We start from the raw sequence: 27074 nt of genomic DNA, 5'->3' as shown, positions 1-27074 counted from the left end.
TAATTTCACAATTTTAGTATAAAAATAAATGCATCTTTTGATATAAAACCACGTACACTCACCTATGAACACTGGAGATGAAAGTTTCCCCCATTGTTTACATGCTAAAATCAGCAATGTTTCGCTCCGTCGCGCCCACTTTTGTATTCCTCTGCGTCGGCTCGCGCACGTCTGTGTTATTGCATAGGAAGTCTTCGTTCCAGTTTACTTATAGCTCAGTGGTAGTCAAACAGCCAACGCTCCAGCAACCTTCATTTTGACCAATCCGGGCGCAGAATTTGGACTCTCGAACATTTTGTCTGTAAATATAGTGAACTTGCAGTTGCGATGCCATCCACGCGGACTGTTAGGTTTTTAGGCACTGTCTGGTTAGGCACCCCAACGATGTAAATTTCTATTCTTTTCTTGTAAATAAATTTAGTAGACTCAACCGTACGAGCCTACAAGTTTAGTAAATCAAAATTTCTCCGAAGAAATTCTTTGCACTACCCCTCCCAAACCTCCTTCAAAGGTCGATCCTGCGTACTCCCCCTGGCTGGCTCAGAATGAAAAAAAGAGTATATTCTTATTTAAAGTATAATTTACAAAATTTTAGAATCTGTTTCTCCAATTGAGGTGAAGTGACCAACATTTTTGCGTACAGTATTGTTCAGTTTAGCGTGTTTTAATGAAGAATTAATTTCATATAGTACACTGCCTAAGGAAAAAAAAATTGTCATAACATTTTCTCTTGCACCTACTGTACAAGCCTTGGTAAGAAGCGTTGTGTGTGTGTAATCTAGTGTAAGATATGAAGTGAATATTTTGGTAAACATAATGATGTTACTCACCCGTTAAAGGATGTTTTCTTCCTTGAGAACGGAAATATAATTCCAGAATGACATTGTCAAAAAATATTTTTTCAAACGGAAAAATTGGTGGAAAAAGCACGAGTCATCATTCGGACACTTCACTTGGATTATCATTCACCAAGTGAATCTAGTCGTGACCAAATCGAAACCAACTGAATAAAATCGAAAGCTTATAGAACTTATTCCAGAACAGGCGCGATCACCCCCCCCCCCTCAAGCGAAATGCAAATATGATAATGTTGCATTTAATAAATCCGTTGAAAATTACTTATATCAATGTTTTTGAATAAATAACAAATTCAAGAAAACTTCGACTACAAAACCGGAAAAAAACCGGGTATTTTTTTCAAGGTAAAAGTCGGGACAGAGAAAACCGTGTACGGGACAATGCGGGAATGTATGATCACCGAAAAGATAAGTTAGTATAATTTAATCACATATTTAATTATTGAATAAGAAGATTTAGAAATAAACTAGACGTACATAATGTATTATGGAAACGGACGCATACATGATACTCGTGCAAATGAAACGAATTAAATAAAGGGTGTATATAAGATTATTTTCCGTGTCCAAAAATGAAATGTTTGACTGTCTCTCTATTTTTTGTCCCCCTTTCGTGATCAAGTCATCCACTTTTTACAAGCAGACAAATGAATCTATGTAACAGGCAAGCTGTTAACAAGGATGTACAGTAATACTTTATTCACGAGACACGTGAGATTTAAGTTGTATCGAGAGACGAAGACATTCTAGAGAGTTCGATTTTAACCTTCATCACGAAGGGTTGTGTGTTTCGCATGTTAATGCAGAATAAAGGAATGCTTCATGTTCGTCGCTTCGTATACACCTCACCAATCGTCACATTGGCGCCCAACGTTTAAAATAGACGCGTGAGTGTTTTTAGCTAAGCGGACATCCTAATTAGGTACCAAGTGAGTGAAAATGGCATACTTGGCGAAATATCGGAAAGACGAACTCCGTCGCCTTGCCGAAGAGATGGGCGAACCTACCGAACCAGAGATGAAAGTGATAGAGCTGAAGAAGCTGATTACGTCCAGTAAAGAATACGATGAGGTCTTCGCAAAAGGAGTGCTCATAGACTTAAGATATAAATAGACCGCGCACGCTATTCATAAAACTTGTCGAACGTGAAGAAAAGATGAGCAGTATTGTTGGGGAAAGAACAGGTTCTGCGCTATTACATTTGGCGCGTTTTCGCAGAAGCTAGGATGTTGCTGTAACGAAATTTGACTCAATTCGATCAAGTTGATGAAAACTTTCCTTCATTTTTTCAATGAATTTCACTCATTTTTATGTGAAATATTTAGGGAGTATCAGATTTGAAAAAATAAATTCTATAAAACAAACAAATATTGGAAAACGGAACAACGTATATGTTGTAAAGCCTAATTCATTTATATTTTTAAATATTCTCTTCATTCACTTTGTCGCTTTTAATTTCGAAAATTTATTTATACGAGGGGTTATTAAAACAAAAATATATCTTTCCAGAACATTACAATTACTCTATATACTCATAATTAATGTATAATTAATTATAATGCATCATATTATGTTATGTAATGTAACACATTCACACTCATACCATATTCAGTCATGAAATAATATTCAAACAATAAGAAAAAGTTTCATTTCTAACATTCCTGAAAAACCTTTTATAACCTCATCACACAAAACTGTAAACACTTACATAATATTTCAGGATTAAAATAGATTTTACTCAAGAAAATTACAGAATCTCATCATCAGTTTCTCTAAATTATAAGAATTAAAATTCCATGTAGAGTATATATGTAATAATTTAAAGTGTGTATATATATATATATATATAATATTTTAGGATATAATATTTCATATATATAATATAATATTTACACACGTCACACATATATATATATATGCCATATGTAATCTCTTCGCTCCAAAAGTATGCATATGTTAATCTTAATTTAAGGTATTAAATCGTTTTTAGAATGATTCTTTTTCAAGATAACATCTGAGGTACACAATATATAGTAGTACAGATATTGACTCAAAAAATCAATTGAATAATTAATTTTCTTGTTTGAAGCGGCAATTTCACATACAACAAACATAAATTAATGAATAAAAAAATTTCTTTTCTGTAATAGTTTTATCTCAGGTGTGAAGAGGGGTAAAAATACTAATATTTTTAGAGGTTGTTATGCACTTTTATGCAAAACTGCAATTGTCTAGAGTGGGGGGGGGGGGGAGTTTTCCTCACATTCTATTTAAATAGAATATTTTTCATAAATTTCTCCTCCTGAAAAGCATATTTTCTTCCAAGTTGAGCAAAAGTCGAATGAACTCACTAGCTCGCCAAATCTTGCGGAGACGTATATTTCAGTTAAAACTTCATAAAACTCACAATTTCAATCATTTATTGCCAAAAATTCTATTAAAACATTTAATAATGATTCATGACATTTGAATTTTACCAAAACTTGGAACTTTAATTGAATTAAATCCAAAATGGAGTCGTTAAAAACTGAGATTACGTCAGAAATCCATTGCATCGTCAATTTAATATTCCAATTTTTAATTTATAAGAAGGGGAATAAGCAAAAAAGTATTCCCTTGTGAAAGGATACTGGTCCCCCTTTCCTAAACCGCTCAGAACATCCGAAAGCTGCGCAAGTGTTGGCCATTCTAATCAAAAATAAGACAGCGCGTGTAGATCGTCATACGAGTAGCCATAAGGAAAGCATTGCCAGCGAGATTCCCTGACCAGCCTTTCGACTGGAGTCACTTGACTCCGGATCTTTGCTTCACATTGTAACCCCTCGCGCGCACTCTATAGTATTATTACTCTGTGGGAGTGCTACAGACCCTCGTAGAAGAGAGAATTCGACAAGAAGAAGCAGAAGAAAGAATTCGACGAGAAGAAACAGAGGAGAGGATTCGACGGGAAGATGCCGAAGAGAAAGAAAGAATTCGACGAGAAGAAACAGAAGAAAGAATTCGACGAGAAGAAACAGAGGAGAGGATTCGACGGGAAGATGCCGAAGAGAGGAACCGGCGAGCAGAAATGCAGTTCGAACTCGAGAGACTGAGGATAGAATCGGAGAAGTGCCAAGCTTCCGTTCGACCGGCTGTGACAAATCGGGACTTTCAAGTGTCGGTTCCGCGTTTTGAATCATCAGATGACATTTCACTGTTCCTGGTCCTGTACGAACGACACATGGGATTACACCAGATTCCGGAAGAATTGTGGATTACGTATCTCATCAATAGCTTACCGAAGGAGGTGGCTAGGATCTGTGCCAGGGAGCCTAACGAGAAGTTCAAGGACTATCGGTATCTCAAGGAACTGCTGTTAAAGCGATTTAAGCTACATGCGGACAGATTTCGACAGCTTTTTGTAGAGCATCGGAAGAACTCGGAGAGTTCATGGCGTGATTTTTATTTTGAGTTGAAAACGTATCTTGAAGGGTGGTTAACAGAAGTTAAGGTCACAACATTCGAGGACTTGATTAATCTAGTCATAGCTGATCAGATGAAGAAGAAGTGCCCTCCACAAGTGAAAGAACATTTCATCGATGTATGGGCCATGTTGATCTCCCCATCGGAACTAGCGGAGAAACTCGACGCGTATGAAGATGCCAGGAGTACTTTCCCAAAGAAATTCAACCAACAGTACGATGTCGAGGGTCGTCGAAAGCAAACACCGAGGAAATATCCATGGACGTCATCAAAACCAGTGATTCATGCAGATGAACAGACACTTCCCATGATCAGCCTGGATGAACAGCGACCTCTAATCTGCTATGGATGTGGATATCCGGGGGTAATTAGAGCGCAGTGTCCGACCTGTAATCCCGAAATGACAGCGACAACCGCTCAGTTTGGTCAGTTGGAACTGAATCTATGCTCTTCTGTAACAAAACCCGTAGCATTGTTAAAAATTCATGTAAATGGCAAAGTGGGAACTGCCTGTGCCGACAGCGGTGCTACGCACTGTATCGCAAGTGATACTCTGCATCGTATTTTGAAAGAGCAAAACGCCAAATTCCATCAGGAAACTATCGAGATGCGTCTTGCAAACGGACAGCAATCAACGGTGAATGTGTGGACCACAACGGTATTGGTCAACATCCAATGGAAGCGACTAAGGACGAAATTTATAGTTCTTCCTGGAATCGTCGGTAACAGAACTCTTTTGGGAATCGACTTTCTAGAGAAAGCTGGTATCGTGTTGGATCTCAAGCGAAGGCAATGGTTCTTCGGGGAAAATACTCGGAAGCGATTCCACTTTGTGAACGAGTCTACGATTAAAACTGTTCAACATGTAGTAGAGCATGTTAACTTGAATTCTTGCCAACTACGACAAGTTGAAGGAGAGCAACGGAAACAAGTGCTGAACAGGTCGTGGAAAAAGAATGAAAATTTTTTCAGTCCAGGGGGAGGAGACACTCCCGAAGGCGAAGTTCACCATGGTGATATGGCATCGGAACCTCAGCGGTGGGATCGGTCTAGACGTCTCAGGAACCAAACAGGTCGCGTCCGTGACTATCCACGTCGTGTTTCTGGCTATCCACGTCCTGCTGTCCATAGCGAAATCCACCGATCCGCAAGAAGCTTTCATCACCAATCGGTGCAAAGGCAACCACGAGTTACTCCGACAGGCAGGCAAGTACTAGACTTACGTTTCCGCAGGAACGAACGAGTCGAACTTTCCGGTGCCAGGCGACGCAGTCCAGGATCACCAGGATATTATCACATACTGCATCGTTGTAAAATGCCAAGCCAAACAATAACGTCTAGCAATAGCTTCCATGAGTCAAGGACCCAAACAAGTATAAGCAGTGCTAGAGAAGGGAACGATAAATGCAGGGGGAGCGGCATTAAATATTCGGATCAAACCCCTAACGCGCGTCGATCAGAAAGTCGCAGCCATGCCCAAAGAAGTCGTGAAAACAGGTTGACTCCCATGCAAAGCCTTACAAGAGTTTCTGTGAAGCAGAAAGTGGAACAAAAACGGGATGAACGCAAAGGTTATGTTGACAACGGTTCCAAACCGAGTTCTCGAAGGAAGAACTGGTCGACAAAGTTCACGCCACAACGAGATGGACCGTACCCTGTGCTAGCCCAGAGATCGCCTACGAGGTACATAGTCGCTGATCCGGCCAAATCGGGTGTCTCTGTCAGCGTATATCGTACTTCTGCTCTCACACCATGTGCGAAACCGGATGCTGTATCCATAGTGTCATCACGAAAGAAGGGACGACCACTCAAAGTTGGAACTAACAAGAACACTGAACAACTTCCCATAACGCCTATTGCTGGTTCCTTGCCGGGACGTCCGCGAAACCAGAGGGGGAGTATGTAACAGGCAAGCTGTTAACAAGGATGTACAGTAATACTTTATTCACGAGACACGTGAGATTTAAGTTGCATCGAGAGACGAAGACATTCTAGAGAGTTCGATTTTAACCTTCATCACGAAGGGTTGTGTGTTTCGCATGTTAATGCAGAATAAAGGAATGCTTCATGTTCGTCGCTTCGTATACACCTCACCAATCGTCACATCTGCTAAATTCTATTGCTAAATGCTATTTTTTAAATTTCTCTCATTCCCGAAATCTTCGAAGAAGGAAGAAAACTTCTAGTTAAAGGGAAATTTTAACACTAAAATACGGAAAAGGTTCTGGGACTAAGTGAAAAATTTCGACTTAAGCAAATATTCGAGGTATCCAAGTTCGCCATATCGTGAATCAACTATTTTGCTTTTGCCTAATAAATTCAATCCTTCATATTTCACGCAATGGAAAAAATGACAAAAACCATAATTTCAAACACATGCAGGAAAGATGATTTCAGTGACACATTTTCATGTGGATACAGCCCCCTTATAACTTCAAGCCATTTATGTGCGGAAATTCGCCGTGCGGTTCTGTCTATACATCACGTCACTGTAAGTATTCTTACCCATGGAGGAAAGAATAAACAGGAGGTGACGCGACCAGCGCCTCCGTTGAGAAAGCATGGGGAATCTAGGTTGCCAGATGAAGCCAGTGATCGCTCTATTAAAGGGACCAAGTAAGCCCAAACAAACCGTGGCTTCCCATAGCTGCCAAGTCTCCCGAATTTTACCCTCATCGCTCGACATCCCGAAAAGTTCTTAAATCTCCCGAATTTTTACGAAAATCACAAAAATCCCTAATTGTCCCTTAAAATTCCCTGCTTCATTAAAAAAAATCCCCGCTTATGAAAACAATCCCTAAGGAATTTCTTGGGGGGCATCTTTTTTCCCCTTTCGAAATGACGTCACACGTCGTAAATGGGGAAATCCCCTTTTTAAGGAAGTTTTACAAACCCTCTGATGGTAACAAGAAAGTTGTTTGTCTTATCGTGCAGGGAAATGACTTAGCAGCCAATAGTCCTGGATAATAATTGAAGATTATAGTCACGCGCATGTGGTCAAAATTTCTTTTGTTATAACGTGCGATATAACAAAACACGAATACTGATAAGCAAAAACATATTTAATCAATTTTAAAGATACTTATTCCGATGAATTTCCTTTCATCAAACGTTCCAGAAGAGGGCCGACTTTTCCTTTTTGTACAAGTTGTGTTACGGACATAAACATCCGTCATGGAAAGACTGCCATCATCACTCGTGAAATGAAAAAAAAAAAAAAACATCAAGCAAGTGTCACAAAAAGTCAGTGTTCTTCAAAAATTGACGGTGTTTTCCTTCATCTTCCGATGATTTTGGGGTCATTCGCTCAGAATGTTTGTTCACAGCGTTTCTGATTGAACAGAATATTTATTTTTACATCATTGAAGTTTTGGCCTCCAATTTCACTTGTTTTTTGCGTAGGAATTTTATTCCCAAGGGTTTAACTTCCATGTGTGTAAAATCCCTATTTTAATTTGACTTCAGTTTTTGAGTAGGTATTTTATTCCCTACGCTCTAACTTTTATATTTGGAAAATCCCTATTTTATTTGGAAAAATCCCTATTGTATTTATTAGGGAGTGGTTTTAGCATAAAATACGGGTGTGCGCGAAAATCTCCCGAATTTTCATTTTCAAAAGTTGGCAGCTATGCTTTTCTATGAGAAACATCCCCGTTTTTAAAAATCATTTAAAAATTTACTATTCATTTTAGGAACTCGATTTTTTCCCTCAAATTCTTTGGATATATTTATACAATTGAACGAGAGCTTTTACAATTTTAGTTGTTATTTGTTTTCGAATATTAACTTCAACAACATGGAACCTTTTACAAAAATAACCAAAATTTACCCATATCTTGTGCCACAAAATTTCTTCTCGGCATTTTAATTTTAAAAAAATTATGCCAAAGTATGTAACACCTCAGTGCTGAGAGAAAGACAATGTTTAAAGACACTTGAACAAGCGGTGTTTGAAAAGATCTGACTTTTTTTGCGAAAAGCATTGTATATGCAAAACATTAGCATATATAATGCCTTTCAGCTGTTTATATTAAAATATTGTAGAAATATTATAGAAAAAAAATAGATTTCCAATTCAATTCGAAACTTTTTAGTCAAATTTTCGTACACATGTCACTTTAAAAGAAAAGTAATTTGTACAAAATGAAGAGAAAAAAAACAGCCCAGATTATTTTTCTAAATACTATAGGCCAGAGAGATGACTTATCGCGGCTCGTAAAAAAGTTTTTTATTTTTTAATATTTTTTTCTCAATACATCTACATAGCGGAAAGTTCGGATGGGCGGCATATATTTCCAGTATTCAAAAATATGAGAGTGGGACGGAAGAAGGGTGGCGAAATTTGTACAGCCTACAGGCAGCAAAACCATAAATACACAGTGGCGGACGACGTTCGAGCACTTCCAGTACTTTGAGGCACGGGGGCGGCAAAATGCTGTTTGCCCCGGACGGCTGAATCATGTTTGCCCGCGTGGCAAAAATCCTAGCTACTGCTCGAGCACCTCAGAACTGATTCAGAAATCAAAATTTCTCATGTAAAGCTAAAGACGAGCGCCCACGGGCCTCAAACACTTTCGAAAAGAAAAAAATTATGAAATTGCATTTTATTGCAGCTTCATATTATTTTAATTAATCATATTCCCATAGACATTAATGTGATGCATCAAATTTTTAAAATAAATTGGAACACTGAACTAAAAACTTATGACGAGTCGAGAGTGAAAAATGATCTTCCCCTTTCAAAAATAAATTAAAAATATAAAAACCTTTTATACAAGGATAAACTTTTATCTTTCCCCATTATCGGATCATGTAGATTACCTGAAGACGAATGAAACAGTCATGGTGCTTAAATTTATTTAGTTATTAATTTTTAAAAGAATTCGATCCAGCACAACACATGTTAAGTATAGGGAAAAGAGCGGTTTGTTTGGGCTTACTCGTCAGCCCATAAGGTTGCCACAACGGCTTCAATTTTTGTTCCTGATGTCACCTCCTGTTATTCTTTCCTCTATGATTCTTACCCGTGTAAAACATTCCGTTGTGTGTCATACTATGACAGCAATAAAATTAAAAGTGTGCGAATAGCAATACGTTTTTAGTTGGATATCATTCATGATATTCAATGATTTTTGGTTTTAAATGAAATCCGCGATAATCTTATAACACGAAACATCCCTTTTACTTATTTTGAACATCACTTGACTTTGGACATCTTTAGTGATCTTATCATGAAAAAGTACAGCACATTGTCCACTGAACACCTGCTATGAATGCAGACTTGGCTGGATCTAATGAATTTCTTTTTAAACAGCAGCATTGTTAACCTTCAGACATTCAGATAATGGAAGTTTTTTCCACAACCTAAATCCCTTCAAATCCAAAAAAGTTTTTTTGTAGTGTGTTCAAGTCAAATTTATGGTATCAAATTTAAATCAGATGTTCTTAACCTTTTTAGCAGCGACTTAAAAACAAACTTTCCCACATCTATTACCAATTTTAAAAATATGCGTATTGAATAAATTTCTAAAAAAAATGGTTTTTTTTCGAAATTTCTGTAGGCAGTGGTAATCGTCTTAACGGGTGAGTGAACGAAAATGGAACGAGTGCCAAATCAAAAAGGGGCCCCAAATTATTGAAAGGCTTTCATCTATTCTGAAATTATTTCTTTTTTCACTTCTGGATTTTTATTGATTTCGAAATTATTTCTTTCATCAATTCTCGCATTATTTTGCATTAATTATGGATTTATGTACATACTTCTAACGCTAATTAAAAATTTTGAAACTGATCGTTCTTAAAATATTTATTTTCTATTAAAAAAACAATTATTATTTTTTTTTAATGAAAAAACAGAATTTACAGGTTAGAAACCATAGAAAACAATGGTTCACTCAAATAAACAAAAACACAGCAGCAAGGATTACAAGCCTTGTCAGATATATACACGCCAACGAAAAACAAGAAATCTGTCCACCAGATTTATAAAATAATGTTTAAATATTACAAAAATAAGTGGGAGAAAAAAAACCAGAAATAGATAAAAACAACAAAAATCACATCCACATGACTGTCACTACTAATATCTTGTACATGTAATACATAACCATTACATGTACAAGATATAGCATGTACTAACAGGACCCGAACAAGAATTTTTATGACATTCCCGTTACAATGATGTAAATGTGATAACCACAAGTGTCCTTCATGCCGCTAGGGTGCTAGGCGGGACGACACGAATGGTTTCATAATAACCATTACATGGAGTTTATATTATATATACATTTATTTTTTTTTAATATAAATATAATCAGCCAGATCGAGTAAACCAAAACACCAAGACCGAAGCTGATCCTTAAGGCCCCTTCACACGTACAATCTTCACCGCACGCCCGGAGCGAGACGTTCTTGCTTGAAGGATTGGGGGGCTGGTAAGCCGGTTTTTCTTAGGAGTAGAGTATCTGCGCCGTGAGCAACGTGAAAATGCTGATAGGCCAGAAAACTTGAATTTCAGGTTTTTAAGCAATCAGCGATTTCACGCTGCACGCACCGTAGAAAATCTTTTCCTAGGAGCAGGTCATTTGTGCAGCGTGGAAGCGCTGATTAGTTTCAGGTTTTTAACCAATCCCCTCCTTCACGCTACACACGGTGTAGAAATCCTACTCCTAGGAGAACCCGACTTTAGGAACGCGGTGTTCAAGAGCGCGTTGTTAAAAAGAGGCACTCTCGCGTGCGCTCTTTCCTGTACGAAGGAAGGCCCCGTTCAGAATTGTGCGTGTAAAGAGAAGCATGTGGCGAAATTCATACGCTTTTGCGTGGCGTGTGGATTTTCGGGGAAACACAACACTCCACGTTCCTGGCCACAGTTTTTTCCCTGTTGGCAGATCGACGTTTGCGCGGAAAAAATGTAGATTTCAAAAGCTTATTATTACTACGCGTCTTATTCATTTTTAAAAATGATTCCAATAATTATTAATTGAAATTACTATTACAAATTTATGGTAATTTTTCATGCAATTGATAAGAAATTGAGAAATAAAATTTCTGTGATCGTTAATTTCAAATTTTTATTGTTGCGATTCGACTTTCATTTGCTCGTTCGACTTTAATTGATGTAGTTAGCTCATAACTATATTTTCTGAATTTAATTGGTTATTATACTTAATATTATAGTTTTACCGAAACAAGAAAAAATCAGATTTTTTTCTTCCATCAATTATTGATTCGGTGTGTAGCCGATATTTTTTTAATACTACCAGCCAGAAAAATATATAAAAAGCATTACAAAATTATTACATTGAAACCTCGCTACAACGATTCTCGATATAACGATAAATCCTTCTACAACAACATATCTTCAAATCTTGTTTGGAAATGTCTATTTTCTAATGTTAAACTGCTGCCTCCCGATATAACGATAATACCTCTACAACGATATGTTTTTTTTGGTCCGCTGAGTATCGTTATATCGAGGTTTCACTGCACTTTTTTGAAATTATGGTGTTATTTTGTAGGGCTTTATTTCAGATATTTAAGAAATTCTTGATAAATTTCTCTCGGTTGCATTCATATCCTCAAAAAATCATTTCAGTTTAATGTTGTCGAGCATAAGCAGTTCATAACAATACAAAAAATAACAAATAACTTGAAGCATAACTTTTTTCAAATTTTTACAACTATACACGTATTCTTACCCGTGCAATTCCATTGTGTGTCATGCTATGACAGCAATAAAATTAAAAGTGCGAATAGCAATACGTTTTTAGTTGGATATTGTTACGAACTATCTACGATAGATGACGCGATTCGTTCGATGGCGCTCAGAAATATCGAAATTGGTTGATACCGGTTTCGGTTTGGCGGAAATGACTGTGATTGGTGGAGAACTGGCAGGGCGTGTAGAGAAAAATCTAGAAAGTCCCGCCCCTCCAGGCAGTCCGTATGGTGGCGCCGTCGACTAGTAAACTGTGAAATAGAATTTTGTGGAATGTTCTTTTTCTCGAAGTTTCTCCGGGGTTATAGATAGTGCGGCGCTCACAAGATGGCAGGCTAGACAGGCTCAGACAGTCTATAGAGGCTCAGAGAGACTCGAATTCAGTTGTGTTTAAACTTTACGAGAGAGTTGTTAGCTCTCTGATTAGCTTGTAAATACGTGTAAATTGCTGTTCTGTAAATAAATCTGTGTTTGTCCGTCGAACCGCTTCTTGTTTTGCAACCTCGAAGTCTTGTGGAAAATTATCCGGAACAATATTCATGATATTCAATGATTTTTGGTTTTAAATGAAATCCGCGATAATCTTATAACACGAAACATCCTATTTACTTGGTATTTTGAACATCACTTGACCTTGGACATCTTTTGCGATCATGAGAAAGTACAGCACATTGTCCACTGAACACCTGCATGGTTCGTACGGTCCTTGAAAATTTTTTTTAAGAATTGTGTGAGAGAGAGAGTACTTGAAAAAAAAAACCCAGTGTTTTCCGAGAGAGAAATAATTTCGCGCGCCACTTTTTTTTACTCCGTAAGTGACATCCTTAAAAAACGTGCAAAGCACAGGCAAAAAGCCTTAGCAGCCAATAACCCTAGATAATTGGATTTAAAGCACGTTTTTTCCCCCATTAATCTTAAGCCGGGTTTTCCTAGGAGCAGGTTTTCTATGATGCATGCAGCGTGAAAACGTGGATTGGTAAAAAAATCCTGAATTTCGTTTGAAACCGAGTGCAGCGTTGCACACGGCGCAAAAGTTCTACTCCTAGGAAAATCCGGCTTTTCGTAGGAGCAGGTTTTCTGTGCCGCGTGCAAAGTGGATCGCCCAGCGTGACACGCCGTCCACTCACCAAAAAAAATGAAAACAGGTTCGACTGTTTTCGTAGAGAGCGCAACAAGCGGTACGGCAGTGTTTTACGTCGGGCGTGATTGGCCGACTGCTTCTGGAGGAGTCAACGCATTTGACATGCGTTGTGATCCACGCGTTTCACCGATCTTCTCTTCATTTTTGTTTTCTTTCACTTCCCTTCATCGAGGTCGATGCTTCCCTTCAAACCGGAGCATGCAGACGGCAGAGTAGCTTATGCCAAGGCCGTGAGCTGATGCGCCACGACAGGAAAACACAAACGCGTAGTGTGATTACGTAAAGGCTGAAACACACTGCTATGACATGACGTGATTTCACGTAATGTCGGAAACATTGTGAATTCTGATTCGTTTAAATTCTGTGACGTGAGAATTGCACGTAACATAATTTCCACGTCACAAGTTTTCCACGAATCAGAATTCCCAACGTCTCTGACATTACATGCTAATCACGTCACGTCAGTGTAGTGTGTTGCAACCTTAACACGTTTCTGTCGACGCGAAATGATCCAGTTCGGTTCATGCGGCGCCAAAAACCTATTTTGGAATATTTTTCCCTTTTTATTCCTTGTGCACGTGGAACCTCTCGGCCCGACACAATATGTAAATCGGCGGTGGAGTGCTCTCACCCTCACGGGAGCTCGGCTTTATATTGTAGGCTGGTTTTTTCCGCGTGTATGTCGGGATTGTTTTTTTTTTCTCCCTGAGATTGCCGGTTGTTATTTGTCGGTCGTTTTATTATTTTTTTTTTTATGATCGTAAATGATCTTGTTTTTTTTTTCTTGGAACTTTTATGGAATAAAAGCTGAAAAAGAGTTTAAAATGAACTTCCGATCGTTGTTTTTTTTCTTCAACTCAGTCGGCACGCTCTGGCCCACAACAACCCACTTCTAGGAAAACCAGGCTTTATGGTAGCATGTATCCTGTGATCGTATGTAGACGTATTTGGAGTCTGATCGTATGTAGACGTATTTGGAGTCGTTGGAAGTCATTAAACTTTTGTACTAGGTATGTTTTCTAGAGGACTTGAGAAATCAATATCTTTAAAAAAAGTGTTTCATAATTTTTGCCGAAATAATTTCAGCCTTTCGGTCCGTAAGTAAAGGAAATATTGTTTTTTTTTTAAATTATGTGATGTGAAGCGCTTGTACAAGGTTCTTTAAAGAAAGAAAACAAAAGAAATGAGTGGCAAATGTATGTACTTTTAATAACTTGTGGCTGAAAAATCCCTGCTATTAAGATTGGTTGCTGAGTATGCCAGACAAAAATGCCGCCAAATGCAAGCTGTGCTTCAATATCGCTTCAATGGGTGAATAGGCGCTGAAATCCATTGAGCTTATAATTACTGGAGGGAGTATGACACAGGGCCATAACTGGGATTTTTGTATTGTCTTGCCGCCCCCACCAACTCGGAATTAGATAATTGCCACACGGGACAGTTGCCCCCTCCTGCCCTCTAGTTCCGGCACTGGTATAACGTCAGTGGTCTACATCATTCCTTGTATAAGGAATTACAGCCCTTATATAGTGGCTATAATTCCTTGGAAGATCACGTGATGCGTTGAATGTCGGCGCGATGTCCGCTATTTTCTAATGGCATCCATAGTCGTTTAAAGGAGTTTTAATATGAAAGAAATAATTTCAGTATCGATGATGATTCCAAAATTAATGAAAGATAATTCCAGAATTAATGAAAGACAATTCCAGAATTAATGAAAGACAATTTCAGCATTGCTGAAAGAGATAATTCCAAAATTAATAAAGCAATAATTCCAAAATTAATAAAGCATTAATTACAAAATTAATAAAGCAATAATTCAAAATTAATGAAGGAGATAATTCCAGAATTAATGAAGAAGATAATTCCAGAATTAATGAAAGATAATTCCATAATATCAATAAAAGAATTCAGCATTAATAAAAAGAAAGAATTTCAGCATTAGCGAAAGAAACAAATCCAGAATTCATGAAAGCAATTATTCCAGAATTGATGAAAGAAATTATTCCAACATTAACGAAAGAATTTTTTCAGCATTAATGAAATAAATTAATTCAGAATTGATGAAAGAAATAATTTAATCTTTTTCTATCTTTAGAAGAGTTCTTTTTTAGTCTTTGAAAGAAAATTAATTACAATATTTAGAGACTAAACTGTACGTTTCAATGGGGAAATTGACAGGCACGAACTGTGTTATTCAATGTGTCATATGTTTTCCTTGCATTCGTTGTTGCTGCCGTCACTGCAGCTCCATGCTCCCTCCAGTAATAAAAGCTTGATGCTGAAATCCTGTATGAAAAGTCAAAAGCATAGCGATTTGGTTAAAATCTGGCTTCATCTTCGAATTTATTGCTCAAGAAACTTCCTGCCGTGAATGATTCCATCAAGCCTGAAAGTGACATTGTTGAAAAAAAAAATAAACGTTTCATTGGAGGTCATTTATTGAAAAATGAAGTTGTGAATGTAGAAATTACATAGACACTACAATGTATAAAAAACCATCATTCCTACAAATCAATATAAACAACCTGGGGGGGGAGCTGTAGATAATATGCAGTGGCATGAATTAATGAATTTCTTTTTAAACAGCAGCATTGTTAACATTCAGATAATGGAAGTTTTTTCCACAACCTAACTCCCTTCTAAAGTTTTTTTGTAGTGTGTTCAAGTCAAATTTGTGGTATCAAATTTGAATCAGAAGTTCTTAACCTTTTTAGCAGCGACTTAAAAACAAACTTTCCCACATCTATTACCAATTTTAAAAATGTGCGTATTGAATAAATTTCTAAATAAAATGGGTTTTTTTTTCGAAATTTCTGTAGGCGGGTGAGTGAACGAAAATGGAACGAGTGCCAAATCAAAAAGGGGGCCCCAAATTATTGAAAGGCTTTCATCTATTCTGAAATTATTTCATTTTCACTTCTGGATTTTTATTGATTTCGAAATTATTTCTTTCATCAATTCTCGCATTATTTTGCATTAATTATGGATTTATGTACATACTTCTAACGCTAATTAAAAATTTTGAAACTGATCGTTCTTAAAAGAAAAAGGGCCAAGAAAAAGTATCGTTCTAGAGGGATTATCGTTATACCGGAAGACAGCAGTTTAACATTAGAAAATAGACATTTTCAAACAAGATTTGAAGATATGTTGTTGTAGAAGGATTTATCGTTATATCGAAAATCGTTGCAGTGAGGTTTCAATGTAATAATTTTGTAATTTTTTTTTTATTATATTTATTTTTTATTAAAAAATTATTTTATATTTTTATATTTATTTTCTATTAAAAAAACAATTATTTTTTTAAAATGAAAAAACAGAATTTACAGGTTAAGAGCCCCGCCGCCGTGGTGGTCGAGTGGTTATCGTGACGGACTCACGATGCGAGGATCCGCGTTCGAACCCCACAGTGGTGGTGGCTGAAGTTTGTTTTCTGTGTTTCCCAACTTCAAGGCGCGAATGCGAGCCGATCTCCCCGTTAAAAAGTTTCGTTACAGAGAGCAACAGGCCTACAACGTTACAAATATTCAATCATTACACTTCACTCACAATTTGAAGTATAGGTGGCAGCACTGAAATATCATACACAACACTAGGTACACTCACTTCTCTGCTTCTAGTCGCAAGTTATCAAGCCCATTTGCTCACCAATAAGGTGTTAAGCGAGATGACTCGCTTCGATGGATATATATTATTTCACAATAAGATTCTCATTTTTTTTTTCTTTTTGTATCCTGTGTATATAATATGGCAAGTGTAAGATAACGGGTGAGATGGCATTGGGGGGGGGGGGGGCTCAATTGCTTTTAAATCATACCTCCATCCTAATATGTGTACATTCATCTTAACTAAGCCCCGAAACTTCTCCAACTCCTAATCCCATCTCGTCTGTAATCACCACAAAATTTGTTAATCGCGACAGTACCCAATTGTCCGGGGAAAATATGTTTAAAAAAAAAAAAACAACGTACAAACTTTTTTACGTTTTTTTTTGACACAAAATAAAGTGTTCCAGACTCTGCCACGAAGCTGGGCTGGAAGAGATCTCGGCAACGGGATAAGTCCGGTGGCAGAGACCCTAGTTAAACTATTTTAAAATTTTCCCACACCCTGAGGGTAAATGAGAGCTTGTGAAGTTATTAAAATAATAATAGTAATTTAACATATCTATAAATCTGATATAATAATGTTAGCAAACTGAAGAGCCAAGAAAAACTGGTACAGGCATGCGTATGCAAATAAAAAGATATGGAACCAATCAGAGTATGGCGCTGCGGTCGGTAACGCCTATATAACACAACAAGTGTCTGGCATAGTTGTTAGATCGGTTACTGCTGCTACAATGGCAGGTTATCGAGATTTAAGTGAGTTTGAACGTGGTGTTATAGTCGGCGCACGAGAGATGGGACATAGCATCTCCGAGGTAGCGATGAAATTTGGATTTTCACGTACGACCATTTCACGAGTGTACCGTGAATATCCGGTAAAAAATTAAATCTACGACATCGCTGCTGCCGGAAAAAGATCATGCAAGAACGAGACCAACGACGACTGACGAGAATCATTAAACGTGACAGACGTGCAACCCTTCCGCAAATTGCTGCAGATTTCAATGCTGGGCCATCAACAAGTGCCAGCGTGCGAACCATTCAACGAAACATCATCGATATGGGCTTTCGGAGCCGAAGGCCCACTCGTGTACCCTTGATGACTGCACGGCACAAAGCTTTACGCCTCTCCTGGGCCCGACAACACCGACATTGGACTGTTGAGGACTGGAAACACGTTGCCTGGTATGACGAGTCTCGGTTCCAGTTGCTTCGAGCTGATGGACGGGTATGGAGACAACCTCATGAATTATAACTACTGCTTGTTGTCTGTCAAAGTAATGTTTTGAACCATTCCACAATATTTGTTCTCGTATACCAGCTCTATGTAATTTTTCTGTTAATACGGTCAAATCCACATTATCAAATGCTTGTTTTAGGTCTAAATAAACAACAATAGAGTATTTATTGTTATTGCAGCTGGTATTTAAATAGTGACAGATTTTGATCATAGCCATTTCAGTGTTTTTATTTTTTTGAAAACCGAATTGATTCGGGGCAAATAATTGTCATGGTTCAAAAATCTATATTAGTTGTGAGTTATAAATTTTTCGATTATTTTAGAAAAAACTGGAAGAACCGATATTGGTCTGTAGTTTGTCATTGCATTTGGGTCTCCTTATAAATTGGGTAGACAAGAGAAAATTTTAAGTCATTGTAGAAATTATTTCCACTGATAGATGAATCAATGAGATGTTTAAGGACATCAATATTTATCTTTCCGGTTTTTTTTCCTTTTTATATATCTTTCAGCCTTCCTGTTCTACGGGATTATATAAGCGTTCTTTCCCCGCCATAATTCGCTTGGATGCTTCACATCCTTGCATTTTCTTTTTTCACGGGTTTCGTGCTTCTTAATCACCTGTTATTTCCTGGGCTCCAGAACTAAAGCTCTTTCAGTGCACCCCTTCCAGTGGGGCCATGACAGTTACTGAGATTAATACCTACTGGTATTTGCCTTATTCGTTGACGATTTTTTGAGTGATTAACTTATTGTAGAGATCTCTTCCAACCGGCTTTGTGGCAGATTTTGGAACAAACCCTATGACGGTTGAAAGACGAACGTTCAATCCTTCTAAATAGAATAGGATAAGTGAACTCGTACTTGTGTAAAGTTATCGGTTAGTGATGTATTTTTTTTTTTGCTATTTATTTCCCAGCGCTCGTAAGTTTGAAAGTGTACTAGATGCACTTCGTCAAGGACGCATGAAAACGTGCTGGAATAATTCGTTGTGTTATTATTTTAATCAATGATAGGGCCAAGCATACACGTCTGTCATTCTCTAGTGCTCGAGCGTATGGTAAATGCATGGGGCCGGGAGAGAAAAAAGGAGAGGAATCTCACGTGGATGGCGCCAAGCTAATTTTAGATCTACTCAGGCTCTTCTCCTTGTACTCCGTCAAGAAGTTCTATGGTTTCGTCCTTCAAATTCATGTTAGAGTTATTTCTTCGTAACATAAGCAATCTGTGTGAATTTCTTTCTCTCGTCCGTGCAGTAGAAAAGACGAACATTCTCAGGTGAGATTTAGGAAGATTTTGGGCTTCGTTTTTTCATTTTTCTTAATTACCGTACGAATTTCCCTAATGTGTCGCAGTTGCGGATGCGTAATACCTATTTTTATACTGTGTATATAATTGATGTTCCTTCTGCCTGCTTGTGTACGTATACGTTCTCAATAGATACTTCGATCTCACCCAACTCTGCTATAGACAGTGCCGTCTTAACACATGGGCCAATCCGGGTACGGCCCAGGGGGCCCTCGTAAAAATGAGAACTGATTGAAATTTTCAAGAATTTTCAAGTAGACCCTCAGAAAAATCAGCTCGGGGGCTCATGATTCTCTTAAGATGGCCCTGCCTATAGATAAGATAATCTTGTCTATGTGGGTGATGTCTCACAAGGAAAGGTTTCGTCCTCAAAAAATTATGAAAAAGTTTAAGTACATTTTTCTCACCCAGAAATACAGTAAAAAAAATAGTGGTGGAGCGAAGTTATTAAAGCCGCAAAAAATTATTAAGAGTCGGCTCTTGATCGCTTCTCGCACTCATAGGCGGAGATAGACTTGGAAGTCTGGGGGGGGGGCACGATGATGATGTCAATTCATATATATACATATACATTAGATCTTCCCACTCCACTTTTGACGTTGGGTGGGGGGGAGCATTACGTATCCCGCTCCCGTATCTCCGCCCATGCTCGCACTTCTTGGCAATATCTCTAAAAAAACTGAAACTCTTAGTTTTTTCTTTTCTCTTTCTTCGTGTGTGCTGTACCTGTTCATATCTTGTTTGAATGACGCCACTGTAAGATTATAGGGTTGCAAGTTTTTTTTAAACCATTCTTAGCCTCTATTGGCGTTCAAAATATTAATATTTACATTTCTTTTTTGAGTGACCCATAATAATTCCGCCGAAATTATTAATATTTTTGTTCATGTTTAAATTTACAGTAGAATCAGTGGTATTTTTTCAAAACTTTTTGAAGACGTCATCCTAGAACCCTCAGCCGAATTCTGCGGTTAAAACAAACATTACCTCGCGGTGGTAACAGGCTGCTTTAAAACTTTGTCAGGGCTAGACAAAGGCCGAAGTTGAAGAACTGGCCCGCAACATATACGATGTCATAGGTGGTTGCGGGGGGGGGGGGGTGTGAAGGGGACGATCGCTTTCCCCCCACCGTCCAGTAAAAAATTGTATTATTGGCGTGGGCGGAGGTGGATATTCGTCCCCCCCCCCCCCCCATCACTATACACTCGATCAGTGATTCGCCGTATTTATTCAGCTCTGACAATGCCCGTTTTCATTCAGGTCCAACCACTTGGTTTTTTTCAGGGTTTTTGATTATAAAATTATAAAGCATGATGGAGGCAAAATAGAATGCTGTACTATAACAATTTAATATTACTAAATTGTTTAAGGTAATTATTCCATTGGTATCTACGAGAATTTGATAATTTCAGAATGTTGAATATTTTTTAAATTGGGAATATGAATGAATATTTATATTACGAAACATTTTTACAATAGTTTGGGATGGAATCGGGTTCAGTCCCTGCTGGCGGCACAGTAGTGTCGTCTTGAGTTCATATTTTTAAATGCAATACAATGTTTGCCACTGTTGTCAGTACCTTTTGGAAGTTTTTTTTCCAATTTCTAGGAAAATACTGGACGAATCGTTCTGAAGTTCTGTATATACCTTATATCAGCGGTTCTCAACCGGTGCTCCGCGGAGCCCCAGGAGCACCGGTTGAGAACCGCTGATATAAGGTATACACCAGGTAAGGCCACTCAAGAGAAATAAAATAAATTAGCAAATTTGATAAGTAAATAAAAAAAGAGGCTCTTACAGGGTTACACCATAAAAACTATTCACAAAATGGCTCCTCGAGTCAAGCAGAGCTCCGCTATAAAAATTATGTATCGAAAAGGGCTCCGCGAGTCAAGAAGGTTGATAACCAGTGCCTTATGTAGTTACTTCCCATTTCCATTGAAAATTTTGTCGCGGGTGCATTTAGGGGACCGACAAAAAATTAAGAGAGGAAAAAAAAGTTTTGATCAACCCTGTACCAGAAAAAGCTACAAATGACATCTCTGCTGAAGCAATACACCAGAGGCGACCACCCGAAGATGATGCTCCTGAGGCCTCTGCGCCACAAGACGGTCCACCTTGGGTTTTTATCGACGCTGTCCTCCGGCTAACATCTTGTCGGAGGAGCTTACAGTGAACCCGTCTTCCACACGTTTCCCAGAGATGGGAGCCAGATATCCATAAGACAATGAGTAAAATAATAACTTAATGAACTTTAAGTAAAGTTTATCAAGTTAATTTTAGGGAGCGTTGGGGAGTGAAAAAAGATGTAGTGTCGAAAATTGAAAAAGGTATTTTGAGATGGTTTGGATATATAGAGAGAATGAATGAAAGGAAATAGATGAAATAAGTATATAAGACGAGTGTGGATGGGAGAGTTGGAAGGGGTTGACCTCAGCGAACGTACCTTAATCAGAATGAGGACGTTTTTAGCAAAGGCCAGCTGAGGAGTACCTTAATTAAGTTTTTTTTTTTTTCAATCCGAGCACAACTCAGGGCTATCGCCATAGGCAATTTACTACCTAGTGAGTTGTGCCGGAAGTGTAAGTGTGTGTGTACCTAACAGACAGTCTGAGTGCGTATTTAGTGTTGTGTATGATTTTTTAGTGCTGCCATATCTATATCTCAGAAGTGAAGTGAGTGTTGTGTAGTGACTGAATATTTGTACTGTTTGTAGGACTGTGGCGAGACTTTTTAACGGGGAGATCGGCTCGCATTTGCGCCTTGAAGTTGGGAACCACAGAAAACAAACTTCAGCCGACCACCACTGTGGTGACGGTGGGGCTCGAACCCAGGTCCCCGCGATGCGAGTCCGTCACTATGACCACTCGATCACCACAGCGGCTTCTTAATTAAGTTAATAACAATGTAAGTTTAAGTTTGAAAAATTTGGCTGTCAAAAGAAATTTCAATCGTTGTACTGCTGATATTTGGCTCTGTTGACTAATGAGTTTGCAGACCACTGTCCTAGACCATCGCAAACGATCTCAATCTCGTAACTGAAATAAATTTGGAGATGCTTTGAGAAAAGGAAGGCTTTGCTGGTATCATGAGCAGTTTGGAGAAAAAGCTCACAAATGTATTCCTCCATGTCAGTTTCAAGAAAACTAGTGGGCTCGTCTGTTTCGGTGACAGCTGATGAAAGCCGTCTCCACAGTCGCCTATTTGTCATAGACGTTAATACAGGTTTCCGATTTCTAATTGACACTGACGCATCAATCAGTTGTTTTCCGAAATGCCTGACTAGACAAAACCTCACAAACTTTCACTATATGCTGCAAATGGATCCAAAATCCAAACATTTGGCAACAAAAATCTAGTTCTTAATCTTAGACTAAGGAGAAGTTTGTTTCACATCCCATTATTGGAGCCGACTTTTTTGAAAGATTTGGTTTGCTTATAGATGTTAAAAATTCTCGTTTGATTGATAACGCTATCAGTGAATGGTTTAGAATCCCAACATAGCTCTTTTGGTTCAACAGGTGGCAAGACCTGACCAGACTTGGAAGTCTGGGGGGGGGGGGGCACACAATGATGATGGTGTCAATTTATATATGCACATATACATTAGATCTGCCCACTCCACTTTTGATGCTGGAAAAACAATTCCCCTGTATCTCTGCCTATGCCATCGTCCATTAGCCAAATTTTCTCAGCTTACCAGCTCAGTTTTAAATGCAGCTCCAAAGAAACACTCGGTCATGCATTTCATCAAAACTACAGGACCACCGGTTTTCACAAAAGCTAGATGATTGTCTTCTGAAAGACTTGCAGCTGTTAAACAATTCAGTGAACTTTTGCAAACAAGGGATAATTCGGCCCTCAAAAAGCCCTTGGTCTCATCCATCTTGTACCCCAAAAAAGCAACGAATGGAGAATTTGTGGGGACTTCCGTGGACTCAATGTAATAACCATCCCGGATAGATACCCGCTTCAAAATAAACAGGACTTTTCTATCAACTTGAGTGGTAAAAAGATTTTTTCACAAATTGATTTAATAAAGGCATATCACCAAATACCGATCAATCCCAAAGACATTCCCAAAACCGCCATAATTACACCCATTGGGCTATATAAATATGTTTATATGTGCTTCGGCCTGAAAAATGCAGCTCAAACGTTTCAGCGTTTTATTGATGGAGCACTTCGTGACTTAGATTGTTGTTACGCATATCTCGATGATTTGTTAATTGCTTCCATTGATGAAAAATCTCATGAAGCTGACTTAGAACGTGTTTTTCAAAAACTAAATGACTAAAATAATAATAAATACAAATACAACGCCACAACAGGCAAATTGCCCAACGAGGTGGCTGACTTAAGAACATCATGGATCCCCGAGCCATTTTTTGGAGGCCCTACCTACTACTACTACACCACACGTGCACCCCGCGAAACTCCCCAACGAATCGGTACATGCGGGAATGTGCGTGTACGTATAGTGAAACCTGACGTGAAGTTTTTTTTGTTGTTTCTCTGTAATGCTTGTTATGTGTAGTGCTGCCATCTGCCACTAGTTTTTCTAACTATGAGTGAAGTGTTATGATTGAATGATTTATCGTTGTAGGACTGTTGCTCTCTGTGGCGAGACTTTTTAATAGGGAGATCGGCTCGCATTTGCGCCTTGAAGTTGGGAACCACAGAAAACCAACTTCAGCCGACCACCACTGTGGGGTTCGAACCCGGATCCTCGCATCGCGAGTCCGGCACTATAACCACTCGACCACCACAGCGGCTCTTATGATTAGAACCATAATGATATGGTTCTAATCATAACTGTGCAGTTACATCTCAGTGACAGCCTGATTTATCTCAGATAAGTCCAATGTGCTAACAGCTGATGAAAACTTCGAGTTATTCTTAGTTTAATTTATTGGAAATTATGGTTTTGAAAAAGTTTATTTTTTGTAAATATGTATATATGCCATAAGTAAACATAAACTATTGAGCAAAAACAAATTGACAATGATGTGCACATACATATCGGTATGGATACACAATATTTTTATATCAATTTAATGACAGAGAAAAATTATTTTTTCTATAGAAAAAACCTCAATAACTTTTATTGCTATTTGTTTCATTCATGTTTGAAGAGAACCTTGCACAAATAATGTCCTTGTTTTTCTTAAGATCGTTGCTACTATATTCAGAGGTATGCCTTACTTTTCCAACAACAATTTTTTTTCTTAAGAATTTCCATTTCATCTATAATTTGTTCGGGAGAGAAAGAAGTTTCTGTATTTATGTGCACAAAACAACTTTAATTCTTTGATGAGAGGATTAATGCATTTCTTTTAAAATCATCTCATACCCAAAGAGTTTGACTTAAAGGCAGAAAACTTCAACTGAAGGAAAAATTTCAATACTAAAATAATATTGAAGGTTCTCGAGTACGAAGAAAACTTTAACTTGCACAAATATTTGAGTTATCGGAATCAAACTTATCAAGAATTGACTGTATTCATTATATGCATCTGCACAAAGTCACACAGACAAGATATCTCGCCCCTTTAAAAGCCCCTTGTTTTAGTCATGACAAGCCCAGATATTTTGAAAAATTGATTTCTTAATGCAAAACTTTTCCCCTATACTCCTTGGTGTGCCTCTATTGAAAATCCAAATAAAGCCTATTTCATTTAAAGAAGGTACGACATTTTGAAGAGGGTTTAGTGGGGGTGTAATGTGATAGGCCTCCTCGTGGTGCACTCTGGGTAACGCCAAATCTTACACACGTCATTGTATTGTCATCACTTATTTGTCCTCATATACTTCACTTCCAAAAGCCCAAATTACATGTTTATTTCTACACATCTTGCAGTACATGTCTTGCGTCTCGTTTTGTCCTGTACATGTTTTTGTCTTTTGTGTCAAACCCCTCATTGTGGGGGAGGGGTCCTCCCAGACGGGGCATTGCTTCTAGCGTATGCTCTATCTGGGAGGCTGTCTACCTGCGTGTGGGCCGTGCGTGGAGACCCGTAAGCCTGGAGATGGGGATCCTGGTTAGCCTGATGCGCTAGCTTTGGCCTCGGATTCAGCCGAAACGGGAGGCTTGGATTAGCCCCGTCTAGGTCAATTGGCTGTGGTCGCCTCGGTGGCTGAAGGGGTTACACTACTGGGCAGGTAGAGGGGCCGGGCCTGCCGGACGTCATTGAGGTTTGTTGGTGCTGCTTCACAACGATCTTGGATCTTGAACACGTCTGCTCGCCTGTTTCGGTGGTGTATAGCTCTCACCTAACCTGGCGTTGCTACTAACCTTCGTTGGTTACGTGTGTGCGCGTCCCCTCGTAGGGCTCCATGGTGGGCATGGTGGGTGAGAGTGGAACAATACACTACAAGAACTACTCTAAGTGAAACAATTGTCACAGAAACCGCTTCTTCAAATCTGTCTTCTGTCTCATTCTTCTTCTTGCATAGCTCTGATACCAATAAACAGCTGTCAAAAGTATCACCATTCTTGATTGATAAAGCTCTCTATGGCGCAGTTGAAACTTTGAAATCAGTGAAGGCTCTCCATTCAGGAGACCTTCTCGTCGAAACTAACACTCCCAAACAAGCTGAACTCATTCAAAAGCTCACATCTCTTGGGGACATATCAATAACAGTCAAAATCCACCCCACGCTGAATTATTCACATGGCGTCATCTCAGACCCTAACTTAATTAACACGGATGAAGATGAACTAACCCAGGAGCTAGCGTCTCAAGGCGTAACATCTGCCAAACATATCATGAGCCGCAAAGATCGCAATCTAACTCCATCACGTAATATAATCCTGACATTTTCATCCCCAACATTGCCGAAAGATGTCAAAATCAGTTACTATAACCTCAATATCCCGCCATACATACCTAACCCTGTAAGATGTTTCAACTGCCAAAAATTCGGTCACTCACGAATGGCGTGCCGTAGTCAACCCACCTGCGCAAAGTGCGGCAAGAGGGACCACATTTCGGACAGCTGCACTAATTCGCCATTCAAGTGCGTCAATTGCGGTGGCAACCACCCCGCATTTGACAGGAAATGTCCGAAATGGAATGAAGAAAAAAAGATCCAGAAGATCAAGGTTCTCAATAACATCTCATATATCGAAGCACGTCATCGTATAATCTCTAGCCAAACTCCAATAGCTAGTAGATCATACTCTAATATGGTAACAAATCCATTAACAGCTAACAATGTCACCAAAGCATCTGTAACAACTCAGACTGAACCCATAGCTGATACATCAACTCAAATATCATCTAACCAACCATGTAATAGTTGTGGCTGCTGTTGCTCTGCTGGATTACGGAAGGAATCCACCACCTCCGAAGAAGCGGGAAAAGCAACAGCAAACACATTCAAAGTAATTACAGGTACTAAGCCAAAAATCAATACTGGAAATAAATCTAAAATAAAACTATTCAAGACTGGATATTCACGAAAAGCCATTCAGAGAGCAAAGAACAAGCCTACATTACAAAACATGTCACTTCTTGATGACAAATCAATTGGTGACATGGATCTCGATAATCCATCAGAATGCGGTGGTACTCGCTGGAAATTAGACCGAAATAAGTTCAAAGACCTTGAACCGTCTACATCTATTTGAAATTTATGGCCAACATTATTCAATGGAACATTCGTGGTCTTAGATCCAATGACGAAGATCTCAAGGATTTGATCAATCGCTATCATCCTGTTTGAGTGGCACTC

The 27074-nt window shown here is 38.5% G+C and overlaps 2 protein-coding genes across 7 annotated transcripts in view; one reads left to right on the top strand and one right to left on the bottom strand.

The window, feature by feature from the left end:
- The window catches only part of LOC149086509 (coiled-coil domain-containing protein AGAP005037-like), a 758714-nt gene that overhangs the window by 203882 nt on the left and 527758 nt on the right, over nucleotides 1-27074 (top strand). The window contains exon 1 of one of the 6 annotated variants that reach the window (XM_089255970.1): nucleotides 19185-19306. The exons of 4 other annotated variants lie outside the window; for them this stretch is intronic. The gene's annotated coding sequence lies outside the window, so the exon portion shown is untranslated. Of the gene's footprint in view, nucleotides 1-19184; nucleotides 19307-27074 lie in introns of those variants that run through there. One more of the 6 variants, XM_089255969.1, reaches the window with a different exon arrangement.
- The window catches only part of LOC149086511 (uncharacterized), a 169795-nt gene continuing 158071 nt past the window's right edge, over nucleotides 15351-27074 (bottom strand). Inside the window, exon 5 of the mRNA XM_089255972.1 lies at nucleotides 15351-15566. The gene's annotated coding sequence lies outside the window, so the exon portion shown is untranslated. The remainder of the gene's footprint in view (nucleotides 15567-27074) is intronic.

Source organism: Pholcus phalangioides, unplaced genomic scaffold (assembly GCF_987345545.1).
Source record: "Pholcus phalangioides strain wild (caught in Gottingen) unplaced genomic scaffold, Ppha-v1.0 ptg000004l_1, whole genome shotgun sequence".
NCBI lineage: Eukaryota > Metazoa > Arthropoda > Arachnida > Araneae > Pholcidae > Pholcus > Pholcus phalangioides.
This window is presented reverse-complemented; position numbering and strand designations above follow the sequence as displayed.